The sequence below is a fragment of the Tupaia chinensis genome, unplaced genomic scaffold (assembly GCF_000334495.1).
Source record: "Tupaia chinensis unplaced genomic scaffold, TupChi_1.0 Scaffold000104_1, whole genome shotgun sequence".
Taxonomy (NCBI): Eukaryota; Metazoa; Chordata; class Mammalia; order Scandentia; family Tupaiidae; genus Tupaia; species Tupaia belangeri.
This window is the reverse complement of record NW_006159568.1, coordinates 2,262,680-2,286,164: the sequence shown is the minus strand read 5'-3', so window position 1 is coordinate 2,286,164 and position 23,485 is coordinate 2,262,680. Positions and strand designations below refer to the sequence as shown.

The window sequence follows — 23,485 nt, the reverse complement described above, 5'->3', positions numbered from 1 at the left end:
AGACCCAGTAGGGCCCAAACTTACCTGAGCCCAAGAATAACTCTTGTTAAAACCCACATTCCCAGGCTTTCCCCTTATTTCTTTTTAATGAATGTATGGAATTTCTTACATGACTGTACTATAATTTATCAAACCCTCCTCTACTAATGAGAATTTAAAGTGTCTGCCATCTTTTGCCATTATGTAAAACACTACAGCAAATATCTTTATACATGTAGAGCAGCTGTATAAATATATCTATAAAATTAATTCCTAGGAGTAAAACTGCTGAATTAAAAGATTTTTTTCAGGGCCAGCAAGTACCATATAGGTAATGCACTGAGCCCCCCACATGGCTGAACCTAGTTTAAGTCACAGATCCAGAGGCTTGAGAATCATGCCAAGTGCGTGTGCATGCGTGCCCAAAATTCCAAGAGGAGAATGAAGGAGAAGAGAGTGTGGCATGACCCTCCTTTCTGGGTGATGACTTCTCGCTTTCCCTCCCTCTGTCACTGTCTCTCTCTCTCTTTTTTGGGGTGTGCACATGCCCTATGGGGGAAAAAAAAAAACTAAAAAAAGATGTTTTTTCTGTATCAAAATTTTTTTTTTTTGAGAGATTTTCACTGTAGGGCGCGTGCGCTCGCCAGACAGACAGAGAGAGACATAGAGACAGAAAGCGAGAAATCACCCCCCAGGAGGGATGGTCACGCCGCAATCCCTTCTCCATTCTCCTCTCGGGATCTTGGGCACGCACGCACACGCGCCCGGCGTGAGTTTTTTAAGCCACCAGGTCCGGGACACGAACCATGGTCGACTACGTGGGAGTCCAGCGACATAGCCATTACGCTAACTGCTGGTTCCCTCAGTATCAAAATTTTAAAGTAATACCATTATTCAGTTCAGAATTCCGAAGATTCAAAGGATATGTGTGATAAATTTAACTTTCATTCATTTTCTCTGGCTTCCCAGTTCTCTTCCCCAGATGAATTACTACTATCGTTTCATGTGTATCTTTTTTTTTTTTTTTTTTTTTTAAATTTTTGATAGAGGGTGCATGTGCTCACCGGAGACAGAGAGCGCGAAAGTAAGAAAGTATCCTATCCCTGGGGAATAGTCATACCACCCTCCTTTCTCCTCCATCTCGTCCTTCTTCTGGGGTTTTAGGCACACACATGTGCATACATGCCTGGCACATGTTTCATGCCACCGAGTTTGTGATTTGCACTGTGCAGTTGACCAGGTGGGGTCCAGCTACCTTAACCACTGCGCCACCAGCAGCCCTGACGTGTATTCTTAAATGACTAGCTCTCCCTGCCCTCTCTTTTTTTTTTTTTTTTTTTTATAAATAGTAGCCCATTATAGTTATGATTCTGTGCCACTTTTTTTTTTTTTAGAGTAAATCATGACATTTGTTCTCAATCAGTAGAACTTTTAATTTGTTTAAATGGTTACGAGGCATTTCCACTAAATAGATATACTATACTTTATCTGTCCTTTATTGGTGGACATTTAGGTTGTATAAAATGTTTTGCTATTGGTCTACATTTTTTTAAAAAAATCACAGATATTGCCAAATTTCTCTCCATAGAGATTGTATCCATTTACATTCCTACCAATAGTTTATTTCCCTATATCCTTAATGATACAGTGTATTATAAAACTTTTTTATCTTTGGCGTTATAAGTAAGACATGTATCTCAATGCTATCTTTATTTTTTTAAAAAATGGGAGAGAGGAAAAAAAGAAAAGGGTTTATATTGAGTCAGCTTAAGCCAAAACCAATAATAATAATAACGATAAAAATAAACCACTCACCACCCTACCCCCTAATAAGAAGTTTAAGGGTACTGGACAGTTTTTGAGGAGATAAAATGGAGCTAGACCCAACCAGAGACTGCACTGGGAACTGAAACACTGTGAGGATGCTTAGTATCATCTTTGCTGATCTTTAGGTGTCTAGTTTATTCATCCTTCTTCTACAGATGTTTGACCCTCTGTGGACTAAAGACAGCTATCTCCACAGAAATCAGGTTTACACAATATAGGCCCAGATACCTGTCCTCTGGGGCAATGCTGAACTCCTAGGAGTCAGGATTGGATGGGCCAAGTTTAGCAGCAACTGGGTCTCTTGATCAAGGCCTCTGCCTGGCCTCTGGTCAGGACAGTGGGGAAGACTAGCATAAACATAGCTTCCAGGGAAGAGGCCTGCTATTTTTCTTTTTTAAATATTTTTTTAGGAATTATATGTTTAATTTTATTTATTTATTTATTGTTTTTTTGAGAAATTTTTGCTATAGAGTGCATGCACTTGCCAGAGAGACAGAATGTGAGAAATCCCGCCCCCCCACCCCCGGTGGGGGGATAGCAACACTGCAATCCCTTCTCCTTTCTCCTCTTGGGATTTTGGGCATGCACACACATGTGCAGGCATGGGTTTTAAGTGGCCAGTCCGGGACTGAAGTGGAGTCAACTATGTGGGAGTCCAGCAACATAACCATTATGCCATCTGCTGGTCCCTATTATGGTTATTTTTAAACTTACTATAGGGCTTATGCACTGACTAGAGAGAAAGAAAGTGAGAAAGCAAGCTGCCAAGTCTGGGACTCAAACTGTGGTCAGCCATATGGGAGTCCAGTGCCTTAACCACCACACCACCTGCTGGCCCCGAGACCTGCTGTTTTAAAAACTGGACAGATACCCCAATAGGTATTTACTATAGAAAGACTGGATATTAGATGTGGGACTGGACTAGATCTTCCCTTAACCAGAAGACAGTACACATGAGTCTTTGGTTTTAAGACTTAAGCCGTGGATTCCATGCTTTACCAGGTAGTAACTGCAAGGGCAGGATCCTAATTGCAGAGGAATTGGTGGCACCAAATCTATGGTAAGCATTGTCCTCAAGCTCCTGAAATTCTTTGTCAGTCGCTCTGTGTCCTAGAGAACTATGGAAGGAGGCAGCTGCAGGGTCACCCTGCTTTATTTTCTTCTGAGTACTTACTGCCATCTAAAATTCTTATGTATGTATTTACCATTAACTGCTCCTACACTGGAATGTCCCCACTGTAGAATTTTCCTTCATTCCTCTCTGTATCTCTAGTACCTAAAATAGTGTACACAGTAGTCATTAATAGTCACTCAATGATTTTGGCATGGACTGCCAGTCACCTCTTCATTCATAAAATACTATTAATAATATCTAGCATTTGTTTATCACTGTCTATGTCCAGGTATGTCCAAGTGGTGTATGTGTTTGAGGTGTCTTTTTTTTTTTTTAATTTAGCCAGAGGGCATGTGCACTTGCCTAAGAGACAGAGATGGAGAAGGAGAGGGAGAAAGTATTAGCACACTACAATCCCTTCTCTATTACTCCACTCTGTTGGGATTTGAGACACACATGTACCCAACATGCTTGCTTGCTTGCTTGCTTTTTTAGGGATTTTTGCTATAGGGCATGTGCACTTACTACAGAGACAGAAAGTGAGAAACTACACACACACACACACACACACACACACACACACACCCGGGGGAATGGCCACATCACAATCCCTTCTCCAGTCTCCTCTCAGGATTTTGGGCATGAACGCACACATGCTGATGTGAGTTTCAAGCCTCTGGGTCCAGGACTCAAATCATGGTCAGCCACGTGGGAGGCCAACACCTTAACCACTATGCCACCTCCTGGCTCCCTCAGTGTGATTTTTAAGCCACTGAGTCTGAGACGCAAACCACAAGGTTGACCATGTAAAATCCAGCTCTCTTAACCACCGGGCCATTGACTGATGCCCCTCCACCCCCGCCACCAAGTGTTTAATAGCCATTCATTGATCTCAAGATAGAACTTGGAGTGGTCCCTTTTTATACCCACAAGTCCTTGCCCTCTCTTGTGCTTTCACTGTGTGCTGTGTCAGGCCAAAGTCTCCAATTAAGGGTTGTAACCTCATCTAGTCATCCTGGTAGCTCCCATCCACAAAGCAGAGGGCATATTTAGTGCCCTCTGATTATTTGTTAAATGACATTCCAGCTGCTCTTACTGTGTAACAAACCACCCTCAAACTGTCATTAAAACCACTATTTCATTATGCTCTCAGATTCCCGGGGCCAGTCATTTGGAGAGTGCCCAGCAGGATGGTTTGTTATGTTCTGTGATATCTGGGGCCTCAGCTGGGAAGATTCAAGGCTCTAGGCCACTTGATGGCAGGACGCTGTAATTCTTTGGAGCAGAGGTATGCTGGAGCTAGCTGTAGAGCCAGTGGACACATCTTTTCCTGGATTCATGTTTGCAGTTGTCATAGGGCTAGCTTTAAATCTTGAGCTCAGTCACAGGAGGAGTACTTATACCCTGAAGACTGGCAAACACTACAAATCAAAGCTTTGTGTTGTTTTGTTTGTTTGTTTGTCTGAGAGCCAGTTTAACCGGATAACAGTGATCTGGAGGTGTCATTATTCATGCGATGGCTATTGGCTGGGATCTCAGCTGAGTCAGATGACTGTGCAATTGCTTTACAAGTGCTAGTTTGTACCTCACAGCATGGTGGTTAGATGCAGGCAGTGAGCAGCCCAGAACATCAGTCAGAAGCAGTATTGCTTTTTTTTCTGTCACCCGGTTTTGGAAATCACACAGTGTGACTTCTGCCTTAGTCATGAGCCTATGAAGAGTCAAAGGGCAAGAATGAGACCCCACCACTCGGTGTCAAAGCCACATTGTAAGAAGAGGGTATGGGATAAGAGATATTGCTGCAGTCTTCCTTGGAAAATATGGCCTGCCACAGATAAATATATCCGGCAACTCTCCACTTTCTGTAGTTCATTTCCTACTGCAGGGAATAAAATAGTTTGAGACCTTCCAGATCAGTTTTCTATGCCTCTTTAATTGGTTATGCCAGCTGGCACCATTGGTAAGCTTGTGTATTAGGTCAATAGAAACCTCTTTTTCTTCCTTTCTGCCTGCTCTTTTCTGCTTCATTACTGTAGCACTTGCTAAATCTTTCATAAACGGTGTGAGAGACTGGGAAAGTTTGAGGGAAGTCAGTCTCTCCAGGCCTTGGAGAGGTATGTCACGCATGTAAAGGGAGCTCTATCACCTGTCCTCACGGTCATTCAGACGATTACGAGGATGAAAGGACAGGTTGGATGAGAGGGTGCACTGAGAACTATAAAGTGCTATGGAGGACAAATGGTTGCCGAGAGAGAACAAGCGGAGCGAGAGTTCCAGGAGAGAAAAGAGGTCACTGGGTGTTAGCTCTGAATAACCCACAACTGTGGGCTTTTTATTCTGATTTCGAAGGAAAAGTGCTTTCCGCCTTTTAATAAAAAGACTTGTTTTGCAGGCAGTCCGTGCCTTTGTGGCCCAGAGAGTACCCTGAGAATGCCAGGAGGTGTCTGTCTACTTGTTTGATAATAAAACTCTGCCTACAGACTTTCAGGAACGACCACATTTAGTAAATCTTCCTTTTATAAATATCTTTTGTTTGTATAGCGTTCCAGGGAGAGGGGTTCGGTTTTAGGGTCACTGTGCACAAAGTCAAGGCTATTACCAGCTATAGCCTTCTTGGAGATCTTTTCTAAGTTCTTTACTCTCCAAGGTTAAGTGTAAAGAAAGAGACCAGCAGTTACTGTAATGGCTATGTCGCTGGACTCCCAGGTAGTACACCGCAGTTCACGTCCCAGACCCGGTGGCTTAAACTCATGTCAGGCATGTGTGCGTATGTACCCAAGATCCTGAGAGGAGAATGGAGGAGAAGGGATTGCGGTGTGGCCATCCTCCCTGGGGGGTGATTTCTCAATCTCTGACTCTTTGTCTCTCTCTGTCTGGCGAGTGCAGAACCTCTCCAAAAAAAAAAAAAAAGAAAGAAAGAAAGAGTAAAGCCTTTCTGTCTAAGGGGCTGTATAAAATTTTTGCAAGTTCCTCACTTAATAAGCCTTGAGATCTCCCAGGGAAAAGCTGGTACAGACGTACAGTGTGTTCTAGCAACCCCTCTTTGATAAGGCACCTGCTGTAAATATGAGCTTTTCCTCCTCCAAGTCTATCCTGATCCTCATACTCCCACCCCTCCCATCTCAAAGGGAGCGCTTCTCCCTGTGAAGTCACTGAGAGCAGAGGCTACTCACCTTTCTCACTTCCCAGTTCCCTCAGCAACTACTTACAGCACCCCTAGGCAAAAACAAACACCTAATGGAGCTACGTATTAAGCAGTTAGATCCAAACAACTTAATACATATTTAAGCCCTAATAACTTAGTAGTCATGTGAAACACCAATGCATATATTGAAAGAAAAATTGATTTCATTTTAAAGTAAGCACGATTGCTAACTAATTGGATGTGTGTGCCTGTCGGGTGCTGCCCAACTTCTCAAACCTCAGAATCAGATTGGACACTCTCTGTCATTTCCTATCCCTTGCTGGATTTTGCACAATGCTTGCCCTTTGTCACAGCAGCTGATGAAAACTTAGGTTTACAAAGACATAGTGTCATAGAAAGGAGTATAGCGTGGTCTAAGGTTGAAACTGTGAACCACCTGGAGCTGGTAGTTTGTGTATGTCCAATACATTCTAAGTATACAATATGTTTCCCTTAAAAAATAAAAATCTTATTATAACCCTGCGCATTCGCTGCAGCTCCCCAGAATGCCTCAACTTGTAGTCTGGCCCTAGAGCTTTTCTATACTTCTGATGAAAAAGAATACATCCTACCCTCTATGACAAGTTATTTGCAGGCACCTATTATGTCTCCTGGTAGAGTCCTTCAAAGGTCAGAAGCATGTCTGATTTATCTCTGTGTCCTCCATAGCACTTCTCAGTAACAGTAACTAGCACTTACCAAGTACTTACCAGATCCAGAATGTCCGTGGGTCCATTGGCTGGGTGAGTGCTTAGCCATGCACTTCTTGGGACACTATTCCATCTCACCCAGCATAGCAGCTGACACCTAAAGTCCCTATTTTACTTGAATGAATTAATAAATTTGCATATACATAACTTGGGCCATACTTTGATTCAGGCCAAGAAAGCAGAATGCCATCAGGCTGATAGATGCCTCTACATATCCAAGGTGACGACGTTGAAGCATAGCATTGTAGAGTAGCTCTGCCACCTACCTCTGACCTCAGCAAGTAGTTTAACTGCTATAAACTTCTGGTTTCCTAATCTGCAAAATGGGTTAATAGTACCTTGCTCAGAGGAGTATAATGAGGGTTAAATGAGATCTTGTCTGCATAAAGTCTTTTTTTTTTGGAGAGGTTTTTGTTTGTTTGTTTGTTTTTTTGTTTGTTTGTTTGTTTTTTGCTATAGGGCGCGTGCATTCGCCAGACAGACAGAGAGAGACAGAGAAACAGAAAGCAAGAAATCACCCCCCAGGGGGGATGGCCATGCCGCAATCCCTTCTCTTCCATTCTCCTCTCGGGATCTTGGGTACCCCACGCACATGTGCCCGGTGTGATTTTAAGCCACTGGGCCTAGGACTCGAACCGTGGTCAACTATGTGGGAGTCCAGCGACATAGCCATTACACTAACTGCTGGTCCCTTGCATAAAGTCTTTGAAGAACATCAAGGTGGGATGCCTTGAGGGATTATGGTTCAGCTGTGGATAATGTAGATACCATTAATGGCACGCTCCTATTCTACACCTCTTCCTGGTAGGGCTGAAGGACGAGGCTGAGGCTGAACAGAAGACAGAGTTGTGTGGGAGGTGAGAGTTATAAGTAGCTATTTTTGTTCCCCAAGTGGCCATTCTCTAGGCATAGAGTGAAATTCCCTCTGGAGCTGCACTAATGGACACATTAGTATCAGTTGACAAAGTACCATATGCTCTGAAATGTTCTCCCATTAAACTTCATGGAAGTGGCAGGAATTCATGGTCCATTACAGGGTATCTGCCGTGACTTTAGCCTCCAGTAAAGCACACTGTTAGATCTCCTAGTCTCTGGAAGGTCAGGCTATGTCCCAACTATGTGATGAGTCCAAGACATCATTTATTTTAAGACAAAGTCTGTAAACAAAGTTATCCTTGTCTGTCAATACTGAATTCATAAAAGCATCTTCTGTTTTTGGAAAAAAAATATATTTTAACAATGGATTATATTGTGAACACTCTTGCTATTTGGTTTCAAGCTAATTGGAATGTAAAATTGTCATGAATCATTATCCAAATTATGAAAATTCATCATAGGGCTGGCGCCATGTTCTAGTGGTTAAAGAAGCTGAATCCAACATGGTCAGCTTGGTGGCTTGAGAAGTATGCCCAGGCATGTGTTCATAAACGCCCAAAATCCCAGCAGGATGGAGAAATTATCACGGTGTGACCATTCCCTATTGTGGGTTCTTTCTCCTCTCTCTCTCTTTCTCTGCTGAGCTTATATGCCCCTGGCAAATTAAAAAAGAAAAGGAATAAAAAGAGAAGTCCATCATGTCTGTGTTATTAATAAGTACATGGTTTTCATAACTTACCATGTCACAGTAAAAGTGCTTCTTTGCAAGAAATATCATGCTCGCTTTGGCAGCACATAGGCTAAATTTGAACGGTACAGAGAAGATTAACATGGCCCCTATGCAAGGATGACACCATATTTCTGCTGTCTCAGACTGAAAAAAAAAAAGTATTATTTCTAGTTTAAAACATGTACTTACTTCTTTTATGAAAGAGGGAGAGAAGCACATCCCCAACACACCACGATCCATGACTAACCTTAGTCACCCTTGGAACTTGAACTGTATCGTTCAGCAACATTGTGTTACTATTGCACCCTCACAGCTGCCAAGAGGTATCATCTCTATTTTCTTTTTTTTTTTTAAAGAGATTTTTGTTATAGGGCATGTGAGCTCACTGGAGAGACAGAGAAAGACAGAGAGACAGAAAGTAAGAAATCACCCCCAGAGGGGATGGTCATGCTGCAATCCCTCCTCCTCCGTTCTCCAGTCGGGATCTTGGGCACACACGCACACATGCCTGGCATGAGTTTTAAGCCACTGGGTCCAGAGTTCGAACCTCAGTTGACTATGTGGGAGTCCAACGACATGACCATTATGTCATCTGCTGGTCCCCCAAAGTAGCATCTCTTTTAATATCAATATGTGCATAAAGGGGAATGAATAGAAAAAAGGAAGAAAGAATGACCCAAGGCTCCCATATCCAGAAAGAAAAGTCAGTTGTAAGTGTCAAGGTCTGGGAATCCCAAAATATATATTTTGCCTTTTATTGAATGTCTGTAATACCCAGACCCTAGTCTCAGTGCTTTATCTATATTATTTCATTTAATCCTTGCAACACCCATCAAGGACAGTACTATCTCCATGTTATGATGAGAAAATTGAGAGGTTACATTATATGTTCAAGGTCACCAAGCTAGCAAGGGTTAGAGCTGGGATTCAAGCCACATCTGACTCCATTGCCCAAATCCTTTCTAAAACATTCTTCTCGCTCAAAGAATAGGCTGAAACACACTGTCACAGTACACAGTACATAGTAACAAAACATGAATAAAGCCTTGTTTTTAAGAAAATCTAGGTTATCTTTTTCTCTCCTTATCCTACACTGAAGATGAAAGAGTGCCCGTGACACTCTCCTGTGCCTATAGCCCCTCCATGTCCTGTTACCAGAACTTAGGGTCATAATAGCTGGAAGGGAGCCAGCTAGTGCCACCCCACACCCTCCAGTTTCCTTCATTCAGGTTTCCTTGCTTATACCTGTTTTCTATATTGGGCTTCTATTTGCTAATATTTGAGTTGAATAAAGGATTCTACTGGCTCAGGAACTAACACTGATGTGGTCCACTTCTCTGTTTTATAGATATCAACACTGACTACGAGTAGGCTTGATCAGAATCAACCAGAAAAGCAAGACAGGCTCTTTTCTCTTTCATATTTTAATTTCTGGATCACAATAGAGAAACTTGACAAAAAGATAACCACCAAGAGAAATATGCTCCAAAGCCTTTCTAAGCTGTTGACTGAACAAGAGTTGGTGTCAGAATCAAATTTAAATTTGACTTCATTGCCTTCAAACTGGATAATCTTGAGCAAATTGCTTCACTCTGTCAAGCTCTTTCATTTGCAAAATGGACACCATCACACCTGCTTGTTGAAGTTCTGGCTATAAGTGATAATGTATCAAAAATACCTAGGAGCCAGCAGGTGGTGGGGTGGTTGGGGGACTAGATTCCCAATAACACATAAAATAAAATAAATAAATCTTAATACTACTACTACTAATAATAATTAAAACCTGTGGCCCAGCTGTAGTGACACATACTGCTACAATGCTGTGCTCTGCAGGCTGAGACCAGATGGGAGTCCCAGGTTTGATTCCTGATCCAACCTGAAAACATGAGTGCAGTGACATGACATGCACCTGCAATCCTAGCAACTCAGAAGACTCGTGAGGCAGGAAGATTATGAGCTGGAGGTTGGCGGGCAACATAGTGAGACTCCATCGGAAAAAGTCAGGTATGGTGGAGGCAGGAAGATTGTGACACAGAGAGATCCTATCTATTTTATTTATCTTTTTCTTAGATTTTTGAGGGCATATTCACTCATCAGAGAGAAAGAGAGAGCAAAAGTGAGAAATCATCCCCAAGGTGGATGGCTATGCTGCAATCTCTTCCCATTCTTCTCTCAGGATTTTGAGCATGCACACACGCCCAGTGTCTTTTTCAAGCCACCCAGTCTGGGACTCAAACTGTATAGTTGATCATGTGGAATTCAGCCACCTTAACCATCATACCACCTACTGGCCCAAAAGATCCTATCTTAAAATAAAACACCAAATAAGCCCCTAGCATATGATAGATGTTCCCTCTCATCCTCAGAGCCTTCCCATAGCCAGTTTTCTTTGCTGTGGGAGCTTTATCTTCCCTTTCCCCTTTGAGTCGCGAACTTGAACTCATTCTTTTTTTTTTGAGAGGTTTTTGCTACAGGGCATGTGTGCTCCCAGAAAGACAGAGAGAGACAGAGAGACAGAAAGCAAGAAATCACCCCCTCAGGGGGAGATGGCCACACCTCAATCCCTTCTCCTCCTATCTCCTCTCAGGATCTTGGGCACGCACACACACGCACCCAGCGTGAGTTTAAGCCACCGGTCTGGTACTCGAACTGTGGTCGACTACATGGGAGTCCAGTGACACAGCCATTACGCTAACTGCTGGTCCCACTTGAACTCATTCTTTACTTCCTTTATTATTCAAGCCCTACCACTAACTAGTTGAGTGACCTTGGAAAAATTAGCCATAGTTTCTTAATTAATAAGATCAAATACTAACAATATATGGGTTATTAAAATGAGATAAAATAAACTAGTTAGAACAGTGCCTAATACATATTATGTCTTCAGTAATTCTGTTATTTATTCCTTTTTTCCAAGTTTATTTTCTTCTGTTGCTCAGATTAGGCAATTTTTTTTTTCTTTTTGAGAGGTTTTCGCTATAGGGCGCGTGCGCTCACCAGACAGAGAGAGACATAGAGACAGAAAGTGAGAAATCACCCCCCAGGGGGGATGGTCACGCCGCAATCCCTTCTCCTCCATTCTCCTCTCGGGATCTTGGGCACGCACGCACACGCGCCCGGCGTGAGTTCTAAGCCACCGGGTCCGGGACGTGAACCGCGGTCAACTACGTGGGAGTCTAGCGACATAGCCATTACGCTAACTGCTGATTCCCAGATTAGGCAATTTTTAAAAAAATTATTTTATTTAACTTTATTTACTTATTTATTTTAATTTGATCAGAGAGGGGCCGAATGAAAGAGAGAGAGAGACTGTGAGAAAGCAAGCCGCCAGGTCCAGGACTTGAACTGTGGTCAGCCATGTGGTAGTCCAGTGCCCTTAACCACCATACCACTTCCCAGCCCACCCCTTCCCCCCCTTCTTTTTAAGAGAGAGAGAGAGAGAGAGGTTTTTGCTATAGCACACATGCAATTGCTGGAGAGACAGAGAGACAGAAAGTGAGAAATCTCCCTCCCAGGGGTGGCTACAATCCCTTCCTCATTTATCTCAGGACTTTGGGCATACATGCACACGTACCTGGCATAAGTTTTAGGCTTCTGGGTCTGGGACTTGAACTGTGAGTTTTAGGCTGCTGGGTCAAGGACTCGAACCAGGGTTGACTACTTGGGAGTTCCAGTGGGGTAATTGTTACACCATCTGCTGGTCCTTAGATAAGGCAAATTATATTGATCTGTCCTCAGGTACACTGATTTTATTTCTCGTTAACACCTCTCTATTACTGAGCATATCCAGTGAGTTTTTTATTTTTTAATTTTACTTTTTATTATTATTATTTTAATTTGCTATATGGCACATGCACTCACCAGAGAGAGCAAGAGAGTGAGAGGGAAAGTGAGAAAGCAAACTGCTAGGTCCAGGACTTGAACCACAGTTAGCCATGTGAGAGTCTAGTGCCTTAACCACCATGGCATCTGCTGGCCCCTATCTGGTGAGTTTTTTATTTTAATAGTTATATTTTCCAGTTCTACAATGTCTATTTTGGATGTTTTTTCACAACTTCTATTTTTTGCCAATATTTTCAGTTGTTTCAGAGAATCCATAATTGCTTTTTGAAACATTTTTGTGATGACTGCTTAAAAAACCTTATTAGAACTCCAACATATATAACCTGTGTATTTTGGCATCTCTTGGTTATCTTTCTTATTTGAGGTGAGATTTTTCTGATTCTTGGTATAGTGAGTTATTGTAAAGATTGTATCCTAGACAGGGACCAACAGATGACATAATGGTTATGTCGTGGGACTCCCACATAGTTGACTATGATTCGAGTCCCAGACCTGGCATCCTAAAAGTCAGGCTGGGCTCCTGTGTGTGTGTGTGCCCAAGATCCTGAGAGGAGAATGGAGGAGAAGGGATTGCAGCATGGCCATCCCTTCCCCCAGAGTGGGGGGCGATTTCTTACTTTCTGTCTCTCTCTGCCTCTTTGGTGAACACACTCTCCCTAGAGCAAAAATCTCTCTCTCTAAGAAAAATGATTGTATTCTGGACATCTGGGGTATTAATGTTTAATATTTTAGTTATTTGAACCTTTTATACTAGCAGACTCAACTGACGTTGTACTGGTAAGAGAAGAGGAGCACCGCCTATTATCAGTAGGTGGAGATGGAGGCCCAGGTGCTCCCTCCACCTCTGCTGACACTACCTTGGTGTGGACTGGGAGGTATGTCTTGCTACATCAGGACAGGGGTGAAAGTTTGAGCTCTCCACTCAGCCCGCACTGACCTGGGGCTGGAGAATAGGAGTAGTACTGCTGTGTGTAAATTTTTTCCTTTGGTGTTTGGCTAGAATAAGGGCAGGTATTGCCACAAAGTTTGTGTCTTGGTAGGCTTCCTTTCTCATTCCATCAAGTACTAAGATCAAGTTTTTCTTATCGTGTGTTTTGTCTACATCTATTGGCTTTTCTTAGTTATTAGCTTCTCTGGTGCCCAGTCTGGAACATATAGGAGGGAAAAGAAAACCTAAGGAATTTCTGGTCATGTTATTTCTTGAGCCCAGAGGTCCCTAACTGGTTTGTCTTCTCTTTCTACCATTCAGAGTCTTTTTATGGTTATTTTTTTTTATGAATTATGTTTAGAATATTTAGCAAGAAGAATAGGAAAATTGCATCTTCACCTAATCCAGATGTGGAAGTCCTAGCTATATATTTTTAAAATGAATACAGTAGAACAATCAATGAGTCTTTTTAATCTGATCATTTAAATTCCTTAAAGTCGATACATTTTTCTTCTATTATTTTGTGGTTATTAATTTTTCCCTTAGTGTTTGTTTCATATGGTGCTCTTATTATTTGCACATCTTCTTGGTATTACATCCATATTTTTTTAACCTTTTCACTCATAATTTCCATTTCTTTTTATTTCTGGCTTGGTACTATAAGGTAGTTCTCCTTTTTCACCTTTCAGATCATTAAGTCAGTTCTCAGTGGTGTTCATTCTATTTTTCACTTCCACAATCACTGTTTAAAATTTTTAATTGTCTATTTAACTTCCCCAAACTATCTTCCTAATTCTTTTCAATTTCTACTTGAATCTCCTTAAAAGTCTTATTTAAAAGTCTTATTCTTGCCTTTTTGCCAGAACCTCCATCTTCCAGTAATTCACCAAAATGACGAACACAAAGGGAAGGAGAGAGCCACACGATATATGTTCTCTAGGGCTCTTAGAAAACATGGAGTGTTTCCTTTGGCAACATACATACAAATCTACAAGAAAGGTGATATTGTAGACATCAAGGGAATGGGTACTATTCAAAAAAGGAGTGCCCTACAAATGTTGTTACTATGGCATGGAAGAGTCTACAAGTTACCTACTCAACATGCTGTTGGCATTGTTATAAATAAACAAGTTAAGGGCAAGATACTTGCCAAGAGAATTAATGTGAGTGTTGAGCATGTTAAGCATTCTAAGAGCAGAGATAGCTTCCTAAAACGTGTGAAGGAAAATGACCAGAAAAACAAGAAAGCCAAAGAGAAAGGTACCTGAGTTCAACTGAAACGCCAGCCTGCTCCACCCTGAGAAAAACACTTTGTGAAAACCAATGGAAAGGATCCTGAACTTCTGGAACCTATTCCTTATGAATTCATGGCATAATAGGTATTAAAAATAAATAAAACTCTGGTTTATAAAAATGTTTTTTAAAATTTTATTATTTCTTGTATTTAATTTATCTCAATACTATCCCTCTCTTCTGGTCATTCAGTTTATTTGTACCCCTTCAAAATACTGACTCCCCTTTGATGATCTCTGATCTAATTTGGCTACTCATATCAGCACATGGGCAAGTCAGGCTATTGCGGTCTCCTAGGTAGCAATAGTTCAGCAATCGTGAAAAGAAAGAAAGATGTTTTTTCTCTTGTGGCCAAGTGGTGAACAAGTCTGGTTGACTGGGTCCATAGGCTGAGGTGAGTTGAGAGAGGACTCTAGGGTATTCAGATACTCTAAGAACAAACGGGAAGGGTTTGTTCTGTGTGTGCCGTTGTATAGGTTATCTACTGCACAAAGGCACCTGGTTGAGAGGATAAGTGGGAGCTAACATCCACTTTCTGAGCTGTGTCTCTTAAGGGCAAGATACTTGCCAAGAGAATTAATGTGAGTGTTGAGCATGTTAAGCATTCTAAGAGCAGAGATAGCTTCCTAAAACGTGTGAAGGAAAATGACCAGAAAAACAAGAAAGCCAAAGAGAAAGGTACCTGAGTTCAACTGAAACGCCAGCCTGCTCCACCCTGAGAAAAACACTTTGTGAAAACCAATGGAAAGGATCCTGAACTTCTGGAACCTATTCCTTATGAATTCATGGCATAATAGGTATTAAAAATAAATAAAACTCTGGTTTATAAAAATGTTTTTTAAAATTTTATTATTTCTTGTATTTAATTTATCTCAATACTATCCCTCTCTTCTGGTCATTCAGTTTATTTGTACCCCTTCAAAATACTGACTCCCCTTTGATGATCTCTGATCTAATTTGGCTACTCATATCAGCACATGGGCAAGTCAGGCTATTGCGGTCTCCTAGGTAGCAATAGTTCAGCAATCGTGAAAAGAAAGAAAGATGTTTTTTCTCTTGTGGCCAAGTGGTGAACAAGTCTGGTTGACTGGGTCCATAGGCTGAGGTGAGTTGAGAGAGGACTCTAGGGTATTCAGATACTCTAAGAACAAACGGGAAGGGTTTGTTCTGTGTGTGCCGTTGTATAGGTTATCTACTGCACAAAGGCACCTGGTTGAGAGGATAAGTGGGAGCTAACATCCACTTTCTGAGCTGTGTCTCCTGATGTGGAACAACTTCTGCCCAAACGATGGGAACATTATTTCCTCATTTTTTGCAAAGGCATCTGAGAGGGGACACTTTTTTCTAATCCATATGAAGATATGGTATGGGTTAGACATTGCTCGGCTAGAATAGGAAGAGGGGTATTTCGTCCTAATTGTGATCGTCTTCTCTAGAGAAGCAGGCCTTAGAAGAATCAGTGGACTTCCCTCATAGTTTCATGCAGAAAGTAGGCAGACGCAATTCTTCCTCACCTACTGAAGGGAGTTCTGCTCAACTGAGGTCAACTGATCCCCTCAGGTAGCCCCAGGATTGAAAGCTTTCACTGTAGGCCCACTAGTGAGGCAGGTGACCTTCCAGGCTCCTGGACTTTGGTCCTCCTTACAGCTTTATTTTTACTTTTTTAAAGAATTATTTTATTCAATTTTATTTATTTATTTCAATGTGACCAGAGAGAGAGAGGGCAAGAGAGAAAGCAAGCCACCAGGTCTGAGACCCAAACTGCAATCAGCCATGTGGGAGTCCAGTGCCCTTAACCACCTTGCCACCTGCCGGCCCCACTTCGCAGTTTTTTTGTGTGTGTGTGTTTTTTTTTTTTTTGGAGAGATTTTCGCTGTAGGGCGCGTGCGCTCGCCAGACAGACAGAGAGAGACATAGAGACAGAAAGCGAGAAATCACCCCCCAGGGGGGATGGTCACGCCGCAATCCCTTCTCCTCCATTCTCCTCTCGGGATCTTGGGCACGCACGCACACGTGCCCGGCGTGAGTTTTAAGCCACCGGGTCCGGGACACGAACCGCGGTCGACTACGTGGGAGACCAGCGACATAGCCATTACGCTAACTGCTGTTTCCCCACTTCGCAGTTTTAAACTGTGTGGTGGAGTCACCACCTTTCATGGGTCCTGCACTGGTTTAGTCTTCCTCAGTGTGTGTGGGATCTCTTAGGGCTCTAGCTATAGACCACAGTCTCCCAGGGCCTCCACTCATTCACAGTTTGAGTCACCTCAGCAGGGAAGAGAGGAAGTCAGCTGCTTGGTCAGGCCCCATCTTTAGAAAATCCCCTGAGTAGTTATCCTAAGCTGATGTAGGGCATTTCTCCACAACACAATTCTGTTGCAGTCATCCATCTTTCCTCACCAAGAGGATAGAGCTCTGCTACCTGGAGAGGCATGAATTTGAATCCTATGTGCCAGCTTTGTGACCTCATCCCAATCTGACTTCTCTGAGCTCGTCTCAGTTTCTTTGTATATAAAATGGGGATTGTCATGTTTGCCCTATCACCCAAGTTGTTGTTTAGAGGATGAACTGAGACGATTGCTCCGATTGGTGTTTTACAAACTGTGAAGTGTATGGAAGAGTAAAGGAGATGAAGAAGGTAGTGCTAGAGATGTGGTGTCTGCCTCTGGGGATGTGGGGGTACAGGGCAGAAGTACGAACTTGTCACCCAGCAGATCCAGACCGGAACTGAGCCTGTGAGAATTGAACCAGACACAGTTGGCAAGACCAGGGTAGGGCTATGCTAGACCCCGGCCACAACCTGAAGGATATGCTTTCCTTCCAAGAACTGATCCTCTAAAAGCTGAACTAGCAGAAGAAAAGATAATTATTTTATAAAAATAATTACTTACTTAATTTTATTTCTTTTTTTTTTTTTAATTATTTTTTAATTTGACCAGATAGAGACAGAGAAAAAGGGAAAGTGAGAAAGCAAACCACCAGGTCTGAGACTCAAACCACAGCTGGCCAGGTGGGAGTCTAGTTTCTTAACCACCTGCTGTGCCCCCAAAAGAGAATTGTTTGAAGAGGTAAAAAAAGATACTAAAAGCTGTCCCACAAAACATTTATCAGTTGAGGAGTGAAATAAAAATTCATCTGACAAGAGACCAGCAGTTGGCGTAATGGCTATGTGTTTGGACTCCCATGTAGTTGCCCGCAGTTCGAATCCTAGACCCGGTGGCTTAAACTCACACTGGGCGCATATGCATGTGTGCCCAAGATCCCAAGAGGAGAATGGAGGAGAAGGGATTGTGGTGTGGCTATCCCCCTTTGGGGGTGATTTCTCACTTTCTATCTCTTTGTCTCTCTCTTTCTTTCTGGCAAGCACACGCGCCCTCTAGCAAAAACCTCTCAAAAAAAAAAATCATCTGACAAGGGACATAAAGAGCTTGAATAATTTTAAAAATTGTGATAATTTTTCTCAACTCTATACAAATACCCCTCTGTTCCTTTTCTTTTTAAAAGCTTATTCCATGAGTAAACAGAGGTAGTGAGAGAGTGAGCGAGTGAGCCTCCCAACAGGGCCCACGAGGATCATGGGTACGTGCATGCCCAGCACATTCAGGGAGATATATGGACCCTACCTGGCAACCTTCCCACGTGGGTCTGCCTCCTAGAACATTGGGCTTTACTGCTATACCTCACCCCCATCCCCATTTCTAACTGAGGCACTAAGTCCTTTGCATTAGCTATATCTAAGAAAACCAGTTTTATTAAGGAGCAGAGAATATTATTAGAAACAGGAAAATAAATTGAAGAAGACAAGGCTTATATGAGAGCTAAGGAAGCAATCCAGAAAGAAGATATGATTTCCACATCCCCAAACCCTCCCCCTATCCCCTATACCACCAAAAAACAAATGAACAAACAAACAAACAAAAAACAAGTAAAAATAGGTCATTTGGGGAGAATGATCGAGATAAGCAATCAAACGAAGTTTGGAGAGTACTGGGAGACAGATCTCTCTTCACTAATATACAAATAATAGCCTTCTAGCGCAACTCACTGTTCTTAATATTTTACAGTGAACTGGACAATTTATTTTAAAGAAACCAGCAGTGAATATCTGTTTCGGTGTCCTAGAATCTTGGGAGTAGGAACATGCTGTTTTTATGTCATCATCTCTCTCTGCAGAGCAACAATTTACTTGTCCTAATCCTCTGATGAGTGCACAGTTTCTTTTGCAGACAGCAGCAGTACCTTTTTTTCTGACTAGATAATACTTGAGGTTCCTTCATTTCAAAGAATCATTTAGTTTAGAGCTCAAGGAACCTTGGTTGTCATCAGGTGTCATTCCCTCTTCCTCCAGAAAAGCAAGGTGTAGCCCAGACAAGTGATATGACTTCCCAGTAGCTGTGCAGCAAGGTAGGAATAGAGCTAAAGTCCTGGAACTCTTGGACACCGCTCTCTACAAGCAACTCCCCAAAAGTGCTGGTATAGAGCTCAGATGGGGCTGTTTCTAACGGTTCTCCTGCAGTACTCAACAGTCCGTGGATCTTGGCTCACCAAAGTCTCAATAAAGCTGTCTTCATCATAGTTCTGCATTAAGAAACCTCGAATATTAAAAACAACAACAACAAAAACAAAAACAATATAGCCATGGTTCCATTGTTGTGGTGCAGTGGAAATGTAGCTGCCGTACAAGGCTGGAAGCCACATGGCCAACCATGGGTTCGGATCCCTTGGTTGTCTTGAAAACACACTGAGTATGAGCGGACATCTAGAATCCTGAGGATCCGTAGGGCTGAGGAAACGGGATTTCATTGTGATGAGACCATCAAGGGTGCTTCTCTCTTTCTCTTCTTCTCTTATGCATTCACATGTGCTCTCTATCACAAAGCAAAACAAAACAAAACAAAAAAAGAACCCAAAAACATACAATCAGTTTATATGATGTAATAACACTCTCCTGCTCCAGCTATCCCAATCCATATCCAATCTGGATTCACATCAAAAAGCTGAAGTCCATCGTAGGTAATCCACAAAGATGAATGAATAAATGAACGCTGACTACTTGGAAGCCCATTAAGGAAGCTTGTCATTTCAGATCCAAAAGAGACAGGAAAAGCCATTCTGTCCCAGTCCTCCTCCTTACTGAGACCTGAAGAGTGAGAGGACTTGGGTAAGTGGCAGAACACTGCTAGAAGCCCCCATTTTTATTCCTGCTTTCCAGAGTAATGTTCTTTCACTCACACTGTTTTTCAAGAATTCAGAATGAAGGCATTAAAAATGCCAATTTATTTGTGTTCTGGCACACAGAGTAAATGTTTCTAACCTGTAGTTTTAAAACACAACTTCTTACAAAATGACAGGGTCAGAGTATTTTAAAAACCACATGGAATTTGATCATTTTGAGGAAGAGCAGAAACTTGTCCTAAATCACTGCAGACAGTAGAGCTGAAATTTGAAGCAGTCAACTATTCTATTTTGGGAACAATAGATATGAAGTCAGGAAGAGTTAGGCATTCTAAGAAGAAAATTGTATAGAAAAGCTAACTATTAAGTCAGCTCTCAGAAACATTTGAATGCAAAGGAGATTAATACAGATAAGGGGAAGGTATGGGCTCTTAGCAGATGACAAACTGCACATTCATCGCCATAGAAAAAACAAACTTTTAGCTGAAATGGTACTTATGGGAAATAAATTCAAACCTCAGATGTTTTAGTCAGGAAGTCTCATTAGGATGCAACACAGCTTCTCATTATGGGTTATTACATAGTGTCACTAAAAAAAGGAAAGGCGTCTGTGAGGGACAAGGCATAACCAAATAGCAATATGAGAAGTTTCAATCTTGCTGTGTCTTGTTCTATATTAATGCTAGTCTTTTGATGCCATCTTGTCACCAAAAGTGACTCGTCAGAATGACAAAAACAGAGATTAAAAGCGATCTATATTGAAATGACAGCTGTTAGGGTAAAATTCTTTTAAGAATCTTATGTATATTTCATTCACTGATTTATTCATTCAACAAATATTTATGGAATTTTAGGAAAACAAAAGTGAGTAAGATCTTGTCCTTCTCAAGGAGATCTCAAGAAGACAGACACGTGAATAAGTCATTGTAATGGGTGTGCTGGGTGTTTTATTTGAGGTATATACCAAATACAGCAGAGGCACAGAGAAGGGACTGGGAAGACTTCATGGAGGAGAAGATAATTTTTTACCACAAGTTTTTTTTTTTTTTTTTTTGAAGAGGTTTTTGTTATAGGGCGCGTGCTCTCACCAGGAAGACAGAGAGAGACAGAGAGACAGAAAGTGAGAAATCACTCCCCAGGGGGGATGGCCATACCGCAATCCCTTCTCCTCCATTCTCTCGGGATCTTGGGCGCACACGCACATGCGCCGGCGTGAGTTTAAGCCGCCGGATCTGGGACTCAAACCGCGGTTGACTACATGGGAGTCCAGCAACATAGCCATTACGCCATCTGCTGGCCCATTTTAAAAGAATTATTTTATTTAACTGTATTTATTTATTTTAATTTGACCAGAGAGCGAGAGAGGGGGAGAGAGATAGAGAGAGAGAGTGCAAAAGCAAGTCGCTAAGTCTGGGACTCAAACCACAATCAGCCATGTAAGAGTCCAACTCCCTTAACCACCACAGCACCTGCTGGCCCCTTGACCACAATTTAAAGGAAGAAGAGTTTGTCTAGCAGGTTGGGGTAAAGTGGGGCAATGAGGAAGCCTCCTAGGAAGAGATCATAATTCATACAGAGTATCTAGCAGTATGGCATTTCAAGTCCTGTATGAATCCCAGTGTAGCTACAGGTCCTTTAAGCTGCAGACTCATAGGTAGGTTGTTTCACTTCTTGGAACCTCAGTTTCCTTCTCAACAGAATAAGCAGATTAATCCTCACTGTGTATAATGATTATACGCATTACTGATAATGCCGACTAGCAGGTAATCTCTGGTAAATCTTGTAACTTTTAGAACATCCCTAGGTTGTAGGTACTCTCATTATATCCCATTTGCAAAGGAAGAAACCTAGAACTGGGAGGTTATGGAACGTTGCCAAGGTTGCACAGGTTAAAAAGTGGTAGCATTGGAATTTAAACCCGAACAGTTCTGTTCAAGGTTACATTTTCTTAGCACTGTGCTCTGTGCTCTTTATTGCATGATGTACAGGATCCCTGGGTGTGCAGGTATGGGCTGAAGTGGACATGGAGCTGCAGCATTAATAGGTCAGGTTGGGACCAGCAGTTAGTGTAATGGCTATGTCGCTGGACTCCCATGTAGTCGACCATGGTGTGAGTCCTGGACCCGGTGGCTTAAACTCATGCCGGGCGCATGTGCGTGCATGCCCAAGATCCCGAGAGGAGAATGGAGGAGAAGGGATTGCAGCGTGGCCATCCCCCCCCGGGGGGGGGTGATTTCTCGCTTTCTGTCTCTCTGTCTCTCTCTGTCTGTCTGGTGAGCGCACGTGCCCTATAGCAAAAAAGGGTCAGGGCACTGAGGTCTTCATGCTATGCTATGGAGTTAAGACTTATTGCAATGGCTATGTCGAGGGACTCCCATGGAGTCGACTGCTGTTCAAGTCCCAGGCCTGGTGACTTAAACTCATGCTGTGAGCATGTGTGTGCCCAAGATCTCGGGAGGATAATGGAGGAGAAGGGATTGTGGCATGGCCTTCCCCTCTGGGGGATGATTTCTCGCTTTCTGTCTCTCTGTCTCTCTCTCTCTCTGTCTTTCTAGCAAGTGCATGCGCCCTATAGCAAAAACCTCTCAAAAAAAAAAAAAAAAGACTTATTGCAAGGACAAGAAGAAACAATGGAAGTGTCTTCAGCTAGAGAGTGACATGTTAGATCTGTTTTTTTTTTCTAATTATTTATTTAATTTTTATGTATGCATTTATTTATTTTATTTGACCAGAGAGAGAGAGAGCGGGAAAGTGAGAAAGCAAGCCACCAGGTCCAGGACTTGAACCATGGTCAACCACATGGGAGTGTCCAACGCCTTAACCACCACACTGCCTGCTGGCCCCTAAATCTGTGTTTTTTTTCTAAATCTCTGGCAGTATGTGGAAGGCAAACTGCAGTCAAGACTAGATGCAATTATTACAGTTGCAGCAAGCAGTGGTGAGGCTCTGAGTAAGCAAGGGTGGCAGGATGAAGAGAGAGAAACATGTCTAAGAGATGTTACGGAGACAGAGTTGTTTGGACTTAGTGACCAACGGGCTGGGAAGGTTGGGAAGAGAGAGAGTTGAGAGCGTCCCTGTGGTTTCCAGTTTAAGTGTCAGGGGAAGGGAGGCGGTACCACCACTGGTTGAGACAGGGGAGGCAATGCGGAAGGGTTAACATGAGGGAGAGATGTGTTTGGATTTGGGGCATCTACGATCCATTTAGGGGGTGTCCAGTGGGCAGGTATGTCTATGGGTTTGGAGCACAGAAGAAGGGCTGGACTGAAGCTATGCAGCTGATGGAATTGCCCAGTGAGAGTGAAGGGAGAAAAGAGACCAGGTGGGAACACAAGGAACCTCAGTATCTGCCAGACTAGCAGAGGAAGAAGAGACAGCCAAGGAAGTAGAGGGAGAGGAGCAAACAGAATGGGAACCTGAGGAGCGTGAGATCCTAAGGGCCAAAGGGGAAACTTTCTCTTTTAATTACCAGAGAACATATGCACTCACCTGAGAAACACGCACACATACAGAGAAAGAGAGAGAGAGAGAGAGAAGAAAGCACCCCCAACGAGGCATAGTCACACCACGATCCCTTTCTTTCCCTTTCTCCATGCTGTGGAGATCTTAGGCACACAAATACACCCTGCATGTTTTTCAAGCTGCTGGGGCTTGGGATTTGAACCATGGTCAGCTATGTGGGATCTGGCTCCCTTAACCACTAGGCTACAGGACTGGCCTGAAACTATTTATAAATACATAAAGCACCTGGCTAGGCAGACAAATACTTTTGGCATGAGCAGCTAGGAAATTGAGAAGGCTAGGAAAAGTTCCACGGGAAGATTTTTTTTTT

At 42.6% G+C, this 23,485-nt stretch overlaps 1 protein-coding gene and 1 non-coding gene across 2 annotated transcripts in view; both read left to right on the top strand.

The window, feature by feature from the left end:
- FRMPD1 (FERM and PDZ domain containing 1) overlaps positions 1-23,485 on the top strand; it is a 195,123-nt gene that overhangs the window by 62,336 nt on the left and 109,302 nt on the right.
- On the top strand, positions 8,468-8,569 carry LOC114006964 (U6 spliceosomal RNA). The gene has a single exon (XR_003548615.1). It is a non-coding gene; the product is annotated as a U6 spliceosomal RNA (small nuclear RNA).